This window comes from Hetaerina americana, unplaced genomic scaffold (assembly GCF_022747635.1).
Source record: "Hetaerina americana unplaced genomic scaffold, ioHetAmer1.1.p SCAF_6, whole genome shotgun sequence".
Classification (NCBI taxonomy): Eukaryota; Metazoa; Arthropoda; class Insecta; order Odonata; family Calopterygidae; genus Hetaerina; species Hetaerina americana.
This window is the reverse complement of record NW_027287205.1, coordinates 1,566,700-1,579,032: the sequence shown is the minus strand read 5'-3', so window position 1 is coordinate 1,579,032 and position 12,333 is coordinate 1,566,700. Positions and strand designations below refer to the sequence as shown.

General features: G+C 39.5%; 1 non-coding gene across 1 annotated transcript; it reads left to right on the top strand.

Moving 5' to 3' along the window:
* The first annotated feature begins 9,917 nt into the window (after positions 1-9,917).
* TRNAA-GGC (transfer RNA alanine (anticodon GGC)) lies at positions 9,918-9,993 on the top strand. Its single transcript has one exon. It is a non-coding gene; the product is annotated as a tRNA-Ala (tRNA).
* Positions 9,994-12,333: the final 2,340 nt, after the last annotated feature.

The following is a 12,333-nucleotide window of genomic DNA, read 5'->3' as shown; positions in this document are numbered from 1 at the left end:
TCCATGAGAACAAATTATTGCCACAAACTTGCCCAAATTGAGCTTCATGTTTTGCTGAAATGCTTTGAATTCGTTGTTATATAAACAAGATGGCAGTGTTAAAACCCTGTTTGAGATTAGACTTTTGGGACAGTCAGAAGTTATGAGAAATAATAAGTTCCCACGATAATAAACTATCATGACATACATTATGTATCTATAACTTTATATTTAATAAATATATAGTTTATAAAAGCGTAATTAAGACAATATCAAGAGGCACCATTTAAAACCAGCTATGGGGAGTGAAAAACATTTTTTTGGGAACACAGATAATGTGCAAAGCCAATTCATAGAGAAGCACTTTTTAACTGCTTAACTTAAACCAGAATTTAACTGGTGTTTTTGATTTTTGGATCGAATTTTATTGATATTCTAGCGTCTACTTCAGCCAATGAGTTAAAAAGTTACGATGCATGAAGATCATCAGGGCAAAACAGATCTGGCATCGAATGAATTTTTTTTTAACTTCTTCGAGGCAAAAAAAAGCACCGTACGCCTGTAGAAAAGGCCGTGTTCATGAAAAAAAATCCGAGAATTCAGAGGAAAATGGTTATTGAAAATGGAGTTATTATAAAGATTTTGATAATCTTTTTGCTCTTAGACTAAAGCACACGAAAAGAGCATCAAATATATAATGTTTATTTAAGTTGACTTATTAATAAAGAATTTCAGTAATTAGTTTATATATATATATATATATATATATATATATATATATATATATATATAATTTGGCAATTTTATCGTTTAAATATTGGCTCAAGCCGTTCAGAGAGTTTATCAAGCTAATAAATAGAAAATATTAACATGAACATAAAAAATAATTTAGTAAACGAAATACAAATAGTTTATATTCGACAGTCTCTAGATGGTCGTGGAAAAGTTGTGATAATCTGAGAGTATTAATGAAAATATATAACTTCATTATCATAGTCCCAAATTGACTACCTTGATTGTACACAAAAATGAATATATATTTGCCCCCATTGTCAAAACTATTGAATCGGGGATGTTTTAACGTAATCAGACAACAAATATTTCATATATAATTGAAGTTAGATGCATATAACAAAGGTAAGATGAGGCTTTTCAAAAGTCAGACTGCACATAAGATATATAAACCGTGAGATAATAGGAGATGTGCGATAATAGAAGATATTATGAATTAAAAAAAAAGAGCAATTCCCTCCCGAACGCCTGCATCGGGAACACCAATGTGGAATGGGGAGACTCAATTAAATACCTAGGCGTAACCCTCACTCACGACCTTTCATGGGTGAAAAATATACTTTGGGGAATTTTGGACAAACTAACACTCAATTGTGATTTATTAAAAGAATTCTGGGTCAACGTGATGAAAAGGTCAAGGGGAAATGTTATCTGTCGCTGGTTAGGCCACATTTAGAATATGCTGAAGTAAAATGGGATCCGAAGTTGAATTGATTGCCGAATTGGATCGCGTGCAGCATAGAGGAACTAAACTTGTAAAACGTTGTTTTGATAAACTTAGTAGCTTATCCAATATATTACATCAGCTTGGCTCTGAATCACTCAATGGAGGCAGGGTTAAATTACAGAATAAATCTCTTGGATAAGTTGGAAGGACGTCCTGTTAGCAGTGATGTTGAAAATGAATTAGTACCACCATCGTACTACGGTAGGAAAGATCATGTCTATAAAATTAAAGATATTAAATGTAGGACAGATAGATTTAAGATACCATATTTCCCGTGAAGATTAATGGATCAGAATCGCATTGTCTGATCACTGTAGGGTCTTATTCGGTTCAAAATTAGTTTAGTGTGTATTCACCCCCTTCCAAACACCCTAAATGTGGCCTGCAGCGTACTAAAACAAAATTTAAAAGATAAAATAAAAGATGTTTTTTTTCGCTCATTGCGCTGCACAAGTTTTTTTTCAATTCTAGATGAAAAATTTAATTTAAAAAAATGCACATATTCTCGTAAAAAGTAACCCAAATACTTTCTTTTCGCATGAAAAAATAAATTCATACGCACATGAAATTTTACCGCCAATATTTCCGGATTTTCCGCCAGAGTATACATACTTTAGTGAAAGCGGAATTAAAATCCGAAAGAATATTGCGAATAAATATCGAACGACATAATGTGTTCATTTTCCAAAAATTTCAGTGAAAAGAGATCAACAATTCTCTCCTCTTCAGTATGGAAAGCACCAAGGCACTTTCTGCCAAATAACTCCGAGTCCGGTCTCTAGGAATGGTTTAGTCCATGTGCGAAGACAAAATCTTAAATAGTACGTGAGAAATTGTGGAAAGATATGGAAATGATTTCGCTCTTTCAGTATCAACCATATTCAGCAATCGCGAATACAGTGGAAAGGAAAAGTAGACCTTGTCATGCATATAGGAGTGAGTATTTTAACTCTACTAATGTGGTACTGCTATTATTTCCTCAATAAAAAGATTAATCGATATTCTTTTCATCAATCATTTGAAATGGTATGCTTGGAGGTACTAACTAAAAACGATATTACTCAAACCCTTACTCAAAGTTCATTATCATAATTACGCCGGTCGTTATTGAAAATGACCGGCATATGGCACTTGAAATAGGATTAGAGTACTGAGTCCACGATAAAAGTAACGCGCATTCTCTGAGAAAAGTAGATTTAATGATACACGTGCTTGTAAAATTCTTAATAGTCTTCAAAATACTCTCCTCCTGCATCAATACACTTGCGTGGAGACGTGTCTGCTACGTCTAAGAAGGCATCTTGAAACTCCTCGACGGGAATTTCTCTTAGGAACATAAAGTAACATGCTTTTGGATGTTTTCCATGGTCTCCCAATGCTTTCTTTTCAGCTCTCTCTTCAGTCGGAGAAACAAACAAAAGTCGCACTGAGTAAAATCAGGACTTTGGTGGGGCCGGGGGAAGACGGGTTGTGTTCCGGGCCAGTAAAATGGTCACGATGAAGAACGTGTGCCTGGGGGCTTTGTCATGATGGAGCTTTACCGTGTCTTTGCCGTGTAACAGAGTCGAAAAACACCCTTTACCTGGAGGCAACTCTTTTCACTCGGACTGCTCGAAGCAAACTAGCTTCGGCGAGAACTAGAAGCTAACTAGGTTTTACCGCGCGGCCATGGATAGTCCTGTCACAATAAAATCATGCGCATTACTTTCATAATAAACTATGTATATTGGCATATGAGACCTTTCGGATAAATTTAGAGAATCCTTTAGCAACTTGGTAAAATATATTTATGTTTCATTTCCTCACGAAACTGTGTATCACAAAGCAACAGGGGTCAAAATCCCATTTTGATTAATTGAGAAACATTTTTATCCTGCAAAGCTGTTTACGTTCACTAATCATGGACCTCGGATGAGTATATGATTTTCAAAGTAGGTGTTTACTCTTAAGAAAGGAGAGTCTCCAGAATCCTCTCCCTCCCATTTCACCCTGCAGTGGTTTGCAGAAGATTATTTAAACGCATATGTGTTTAAATTTAATTTAATTGAAAATAATTCTTAAATTATCTTTTTTATTGTAAATGAAATTGACTGAGGAAACGCAAATGCCACGTATCGAAATATCAGCGGCTTTTCCACGACTCGAAGGCTCCGTGGTGGGTGGAAGGTCCTTAAGGGTGCAAACGTGAAGGCTTCTTTGACGGCTTGACTTAGTGATGATCTCATGGTGATGTCCTTTGAGGGAGGATTTCACACTTGGGAATAGGGGGTAGTCTTCCGGTGCCATGTCGGGACTGTTGGGGGATTGGGAAATCGTAGCAATGCCGTACAGAAGGTCGCCCTCCCGTTATTTTTGGAGGACGAGTTAAGCGCAGATCTTTTGAATCGCCAAATTTACGGCGCCAATGGTGTGTGCACTGTCATTGTGTCTTATCAATGCCAATTACACGATATCTGCGATCGTAGGCACACTTAAACAACGGTCTGAATCTAGCTTTGACTTCACTTCGCGCAATGCACGTAAGGAATAAATTGTGATCGATACTTTTTATACGAGCCATGTACCTCGTATGTTAGTTGATTGCCGTGAACACACAAAAAGCATTTTAAGCCATATTTTCCATATTTATATAATTTATCTAAATTTTGCCACATTACTATATTAATTCTGACGATAGAAAAAAATAAGGGAATTGGAAATTTCGTGAAACGGCATTCAATTGGCTATTGTGTCATTGACAAATGGTTGTTTAAGAGTTATTAATGTGAGAAAGCCTTTTTCGTGATTCTATAAATTATAACACTATAAAACTTGTGAATTGAATTTCTTCGAAATAATTTAGAAGGCTCAGTAAGCAGAGTACAATTAATATTTGTTTAAATATCTACGTCTATAGATTACGATTAGCGAAATGGAACGGCCCGCAGCAAACTAACACGGGTCACGTTGCCTATACAAGAACTTCCACCTACCTTCTCGCTACAGATCGTAACACTCCAACCGTCCGTGACGGCGAGAAAAAATCATTCTATCTTTTTAGGGCATAGGGCCCTGTACGTTTAGGAAGAATGAGCTCTTCAGGAAGGATAAGTGTTTTGTAATGTAAATCAAAGATAGTAAACCCCGAATAATTATTATAATGGGATCAGGGTCGACTCTCGGCGTACATCTTTGGACTGTTCCGTTTAAACTTCAATGAGTGTGATTTAATGCTCACATTGCAAAGTAGGAAAACGAATAGTGACACAAGGAAATGACTCCCTATATTTAAATGAGACCTATATTTGAAAATTATACGACAAAGCCGGAGATGATTTCTAAAAGAAGACCTTCTTCCGGGTTCATCAATGCGCTTATCTGCAACTCTTTAATGCCATACACATAATTTGGTCATTTTTTATAGTTTGAGGTGCGACTTTGATGGTTCTACAATGAAAAACTTTCAATTTGTGCCTCCAAAGCTTTTTATAGGCCTGATGTGGGTTTTGACGCTCAGCGTCGTAATCAGGTGATCATCTGATGACAAAGTTGATCGCCGAGACCTCTACCGTGTCGAAATAAAATACCATGTAATTACTAATTTATAGTTATTCATTATAACGTTGACGATTTTTATTTTCTCGCCAAAATTCAAACTCCTCAGTTTACATCAGCTCTTATCAAAAATATCGACCGGTACACCACGCACTTTGTAGCTATCATATGAATACAACGATACTGCAGTATACAGGGTGCGTTCCAAAAGTAATGCAATTCAATTGCCACTCCTATTGGTCGGGGTGGGATCAAACCACTTGGAGTAGGTGGGGAGGGGGGACTCTAAGCTTTGCCGCGAATCCGGTCTCAGTGCTCTCCAAGCTGTGGAAGCGGAAGGACGCCAGTTATTGTAAACCTAGGCGCGCCAAATGTGCCACGAAATAAATGGAATCGACGATCGAGCAACGTTACGCGATTACTAATTGTTGGGCTTGACTGAAAAAATCTCTTGAGGAGACTAACAAAATGTTTTGCTCTGCACTACTCCCACAAGTTGAGAGGTGTTTAGCGGCCTTCAAGCTTAAGGGCCGGTAAGAGGTTCACGACGAACAACGCTCTGGTCGATCGTCAACCAGCAAAACCGACAACAATGTGGCTCGTATTCGACAATTGTTGGACTCTGACCGCCGATTGAGTATCAAGATGGCTGCCAATGAACTGAATTGTCACCTACTGTTGTGTTTTGCATTGTTGCTGAAGATTTAGCGATGAGGAAGGTATGCGCCAAGTTCGTGCCCAAGGTGTTTGCAGACGGCCAAAAGGCCAACCGAGCGGTTATTTCAAGTGAACTTTTGCAAAATACTGAAAATTAACCTGATTATTTGGAAAACGTCATCCTTGTAACTTTTATCACGCTGCCTGTAATAATTGCTCCGTTTTCCGTCTTCAGTTAAGTTGGTCGTTCACCCTGTATTTCCTTAGCATCGGAACAGAATGACTTTGGATTTTCCTCAAGATATTCGCATAGCATTTTACATTTAAAAGAGTGTAGTGCTGTGCGCATGATACTTTTCGTGTGACGACGACATTCTTTTAGTTTCTGTTCGGCTGTATTCACATAAACTTTATCTTCAATTTTAAACTCGTTTTAAAATTTGACTGTAGCCTTCTTTATGCCGATCTGACAGCCCCGTTGTACCATCTAGGTACCTTACTGTCGCATGTAAGATTGGATGGGATACGTATACGTCTTCATTCCTTCGCCTACAGTGTTTAAGAAATATTTCTAAGAGTTCTGTGTATTGGGTGTCAGTGTTTTTGTCTTGTGTTCTGGTAATTCCTTTTTTAAATATTCTCGTAGTCCGTTAAAATTTGCCTCTTTGAAAAAGTATTTTTACGCTTATTTTGTTTATATGCACGGACTTGGTTGTAAAATAGCTTTATGGGTACTTATTCCGTCCATTATTCTAATGTTAGTAATGATTTCGGTCGTAGAAGGCCTGAAGATATTAAGTATGCTTTGGCCTCGTGTTGGTGATTTAACAATTTGTTCTAAAGAGTGCTTTGCGAATATATTAAGGAGTTCTAGGCATGCATCTCTGTTTTTGGCAGATTTTCCTACGCAGCCAATAAAGATAATAATAAGCTAATAAGTCCCAGTCAATAAAGCTAATTTGTGTCACCAGCGATTATAGTAATACTGTTGCTTTGTCTGCTGCTGAGAGTGGATATTTGGTCGTCAAGCTTGTGTAGGACATCTGCGTTAGAATCTGGGGGTCTATAAAATGAACACACGAATAGGCTTCTGTCGTTGTAGTCTTTTTATGTTGCACCAAACGCTTTCTATGTCATCTACATCGCATTCATATCGTTGGCTACTAAGATGTGACTTTACTGCAATGAATACTCCCCCACCCAATCTATTTGGTCTGTCCCTTCTGTAAATTTGTGAAACCGTTTGGAAAAACCTCATTGTTTCCTATATCTCCCGTGAGCCAACTTTCCGTTCCGACTACTATGTCCACGTTTGTACTGACAAAGATATGTTCAATATCCGATATTTTGTATCTAATGTTTATTTTATGTTATAATTTAATATTATAAATTTTATTTGGTCAATCACTTCTTGTTTTGCGCCTTTATGTTTGCTCACAAAACTGTTTTTTGGGAATTCATGGTTAACAGTAACCCCTTAACACTAAATTACTGACTTTTATGTATTTAAAAGCACCAATTTTCTAAATTCTACGTGGGGCATATGTTGTTAAACGCAAGTGTTATTTGTTCTATTACCGCTGGGATCTGAGAGGCGTAACCTGATTTGAAGTGGCATAAAGCGCTGAACTCTACTTTATTTATCTCAAAATATGACCTGCGTTATGGCCTACCAACTATGCTTTACCCTCTAAACATGTGCGTGTAACCCACGCGCTACAAACTCAAATGCCTCGGCTGTATAATGCACCCCGGAGCGATCAAGGGGTATCCGACAAGATGAGAGGACAAGCCTCAGATCAACAAAGCCCGCTCCGATTTCCCCACAAAATCCCGACGATCTTTGGTTTAAACTCTCCATCCGCCTCCAAACGAGCCTTCCGCGGTCTATACGCTGCACAATACTACAAATACTTAATTCAATTGGGGCCTTCAACGCCGCCTCGACTCGTTTCACCTCCGAGTGCATCTCCTTAAAGGAGCGCGTAGGGCCTCCTCAAATCCAAAGAACTACAGCTATGATGATTACCAACGTCATCTTAAATTCGTGAAGCTAAAATTGCCGCGCGTGAATTGATTTACATCTATCCTCATCTACACAAGAGCCCACAAGCCGTCGCAAGGACAAGTGGCAGGTGGTGGTAGGTCACCAGCCATTCTACATATATTCCGTTTATTTCCTCACACACCTGTCACCCCGCGATCCACCGAAAACCAAAGTGGAAGTGGGGCGACCGAGCGCCAGTCATGCAACGTGCCCGCATATATTACGAGCATTAATACATGGTTAGCAGCTACTCGTATGCCTGCAAAAAAAGTGCAAGATATTGAGATAAAGAGGGCATGAACACATGTACTTCAGACACGCATTACTTGTATGTTTTCCACGCATTCCGGAAGGACAATTCGGAAATACTAAAGCAGACATTTTATACCTTCGCCTACACCCCACCTGTCAATAGGGCGCACGGCGGGGGGCATTAGGACGCCGGACTCGGAGCGTATTTCGTGAGAATTTAATCTTGTGCTATGACCCTACTTTCGACAACAAGTACCTATGATTTTCTTAGGGGTTCCCCATTTGATCGTGGTCGCGATCAGTGAGCGGGAAAAACGAATACTTGAATCCATTAATCCGACATTTTAACTCTTTAATTTTGTAGCAATTGCCTTCCTATGCAATAAAGGGGCCTAATTATATCTCCAATGTCGGAAGCAAAACCGCACGCCCAATATATTTGTAACAATTTTAATCTAGCCCTGAGTCTTCTCTTATCTAAAGATTCCTACCCTGGAGTCTGTATTAACTGTGTATGACGCTTTTTGTCCTTTGGTGAGTGTTATTTTATACCTAGCGGCCTTTTTCTATGCCCTATTCAATTCAGTAATTAATGTATTTGGAAAAGAATCCCAAACGCTCGAAGTATACTAAATGCTAGGCTCTACTAAACATAAATAGCACGTTTCCCACACGTTTTCGTCACCGTACTACTCTGAATTCACGGGGCGAAAGCTTTAGAATACTCAGAGAGTGATGATTATATCCATATTGAACCGGTTTCAGTCGAATTCAAAAGGTTTGCTGGCTGGCGTGTGAGATCTGATGACCCCGGGTCACACACCTCCCAAGGAAAATTCGAAATGCCAGTCCTCTAGAAGCGCCCGTTCGACCGATCAGCACCCGCGCATGCAAACACACTCCAAGAAGCCCGCGGAATAACGAGCTCTTTCGCTTTGGATTCTCTGGGCCCTAGTTTTCAGTATTCTACCTCCACAGTTCCTCTCTCCCCCGTTCCCTGGGCTACAGAGTGGGCCGCATTCCACACAAGGCAACCGGTCCTGCGGGCACGGGCCGCCGATGGAAAATCGAGGGTTGTGATCTTTAAGATCTCGAGTGCAATAGGAATAAAAAAGCACGGCTCGCTTTCTCCTGGTTGGGAGTTATAAAATCAACGGGAAATTCGGCGGCGACCGTTCATTCGGTATTCCCACCGCTTCCCCCTCCGCCAGTCCCCCCTCGTCCCGCCCCCCTTCGCCGACCTCTCGAGATTCCCCTCTCATCCCCAACACCCCACTGCGCTGCGGCTGCTTTCGGACTGCATTCCACTCATCTCTCGAGGGATAGGTTTCTCGGGAGAGCGAAAGTTGCCGGCGGAATACGGTAGGGGAAGATCATCCATGGTGGCGGTGTTAAATGGATATATATATATATATATATATATATATATATATATATATATATATATATATATATATATATATATACTCATATATACAGAAACAGATATAAGGAAAAGGGATAGGAACACATATAAAGGACGAACACAATAGAGTCCCGGTTGAGGAAATATTTTTACTCTTGTGATCCGTTCGATTCCGCCTTCCCCACCTCTATTGTGTTCGTCCTTTATATGTGTTCCTATCCCTTTTCCTTATATCTGTTTCTGTATATATGAGTATTTATTCGCCGTTTGGCGGGATTTCGTGTTTGAATGTGTATTTGGCCAATGTGGCTCATCTCTTTCTTCTGGCTATGCGTGCCACGAAACGCACTGTTCCTTTCCTGTATGATGTTGTATGAATTCTAACCCACTGTCCTTTCCTTTCCTTGTGTATTGTCTATTTCTCCTTTGGTGGGTGAAACAGCCCCCTGACGCCATCTCTTGGCTGAAAGAATTGGGGCGCTTGGCGACATATTAAACCCACGGATCTCAGGGTAAATTGACTATCCTCGATAGCTCAAGTGGTTAAGAGCATCCGCCCGGCAAGTGGAAAGATCCGGTGTTCGAGTCCCGGTTGAGGAAATATTTTTACTCTTGTGATCCGTTCGATTCCGCCTTCCCCACCTCTATTGTGTTCGTCCTTTATATGTGTTCCTATCCCTTTTCCTTATATCTGTTTCTGTATATATGAGTATTTATTCGCCGTTTGGCGGGATTTCGTGTTTGAATGTATATATATATATATATATATATATATATATATATATATATATATATATATAATGTAATGTATATATATATATATATATATATATATATATATATATATATATATATATATATATATATATATATATATATATAATGTATAACACTTAGCACTAGTGGACACAGACAAAAACACAGAAACACAAAAAAAGAGACTCACTATTTTTCGAATTTTCGGTGGTCGTTGCCACATTTATCAAGGAAGAGAGGGACAGAACTGAAGGGAATACGAGGGCTGGAGCGATGGATGGAAGGGGAAGGTGGGGAGGGAATTCCGAAGGGACGGGTTTGGAGGGGCAGCGTTAGAAGGGTGGGGAAAATGTAGAAGGTGATTGGGGTGGAAGGGGGATGAAAATATAATTAGAGCAGGGTAATTAGTGCCTAATATTAATTCCTGGCCAGTTCCAGGACTCCAAAAGCCAGATGAAGGATTGCTCTAGTGTTTTCTGTTTCAGAGGAGGATCAGAGGGTGGGAGGGATGCTATGATGGATACACTATAGACTTTTATCAAAGGGAGTGTTGTGTTCGGAGGCGTGTTTGGGGATAGGGAGCATGTCAATTAAGGAAGAGTTTTTGCATGAGGCTCGGTGGTTGTTGATTCTGATATTGAGGGGTGTGGTGGTTTGCCCACCATTCTAACGCTGCCCCTCCAAACCCGTCCCTTCGGAATTCTCTCCCCACCTTCCCCTTCCATCCATCGCTCCAGCCCTCGTATTCCCTTCAGTTCTGTCCCTCTCTTCCTTGATAAAGGTGGCAACGACCACCGAAAATTCGAAAAATAGTGAGTCTCTTTTTTTGTGTGTTTCTGTGTTTTTGTCTGTGTCCACTAGTGCTAAGTGTTATACATTATTATTCACGTCCGTGAGACTTTCAAAAAGTCTTATATATATATATATATATATATATATATATATATATATATATATATATATATATATATATATAAGACTTTTTGACCATAAACACAGTAGTCAACCCGAAAGGTGGTTTAGTAGGTGGTGGTAGAGATCACCTAGTACTAAGCCCTATACGGCGCCCTAAAATTCACACATCAGGGTAGGGGGGCCAATTCCTTTCCCTGTGCCGGATATGGTTCCCAGGAAGATCTGGTACCCGAAAAATCACTTTAGCTTGGGCGGAGCTGCAGGTGCCCAGAGTGCCAAACCCGGGAATCGAACCCGGGACCCTCTGGTCAGCAGTCCAACGCTCTACCCACTGGACTACCGCGACCCATATATATATATATATATATATATATATATATATATATATATATATATATATATATATATAAACTTATATGAATAAAAGATTGGTAATTTGAAAAGTAAGAAACGAAATTCAACTGCTACATGGACATGCTAAATAAAACGGTCTCCTCCCCAAGGACATAGGTAGGGAATGTGACACAAGGCGCCAGGCAGCGGGAGGGTCCCCCCATGGAGTGAGACGAGGGATGGAAGGGGAAACTTACAAACAGAAAAGGCAGAGCAAGCAATACTGTAGAGGACACTTTATTATTTCATTGCATTCCATTGTAGTTATGCGGGAAGGGAAACAAAACACACGAGGTTTGTGGAAGTGCATGCAATTGAGTAGAACTATAAAATTTTCCCTAATTTTATAAACATGGTTCAGGCGAACAGGGTACGAGTGTGTTGGAGTGCTGATATTTTGCGAGACCTTGGTGCTGAAACATTCCGATCTGAATTTCTTTCAGATCTTGGTAACCTTCAGAAATCTTTCGGAAACTTACTTCCGGGGTAGGTAAAAGTACCTTTTCTATTTCAAATTCTCCCTTCCTTGCATAAAATTCTCCCCTCTATGACAGCCTTCAAAATGTTACGTGACATTGAAATAAAATAAATTTAACCGAGTTTTAATAAATGATTCTACTTCAGCGACAGCGAAGAAGAATTAGCGAATGAAAAACATAACAGGAATGTAAAAAGTTCATTTGAAATCAAAATACTTTATTTTTTGTGTCACTCAATATAGTCAACAATCGCTAATATAGATATGCGAGGCCATCGAGAGCCTTTTTTATCGTTTTCTCAACACGTATGGTGACCTCGGGACCTAATTTCCATTTATTTCGGTTTAAATCTCTTAAAAAACTTCCAATTAGCCGGGGAATTCGCCGGGGAAGGAAT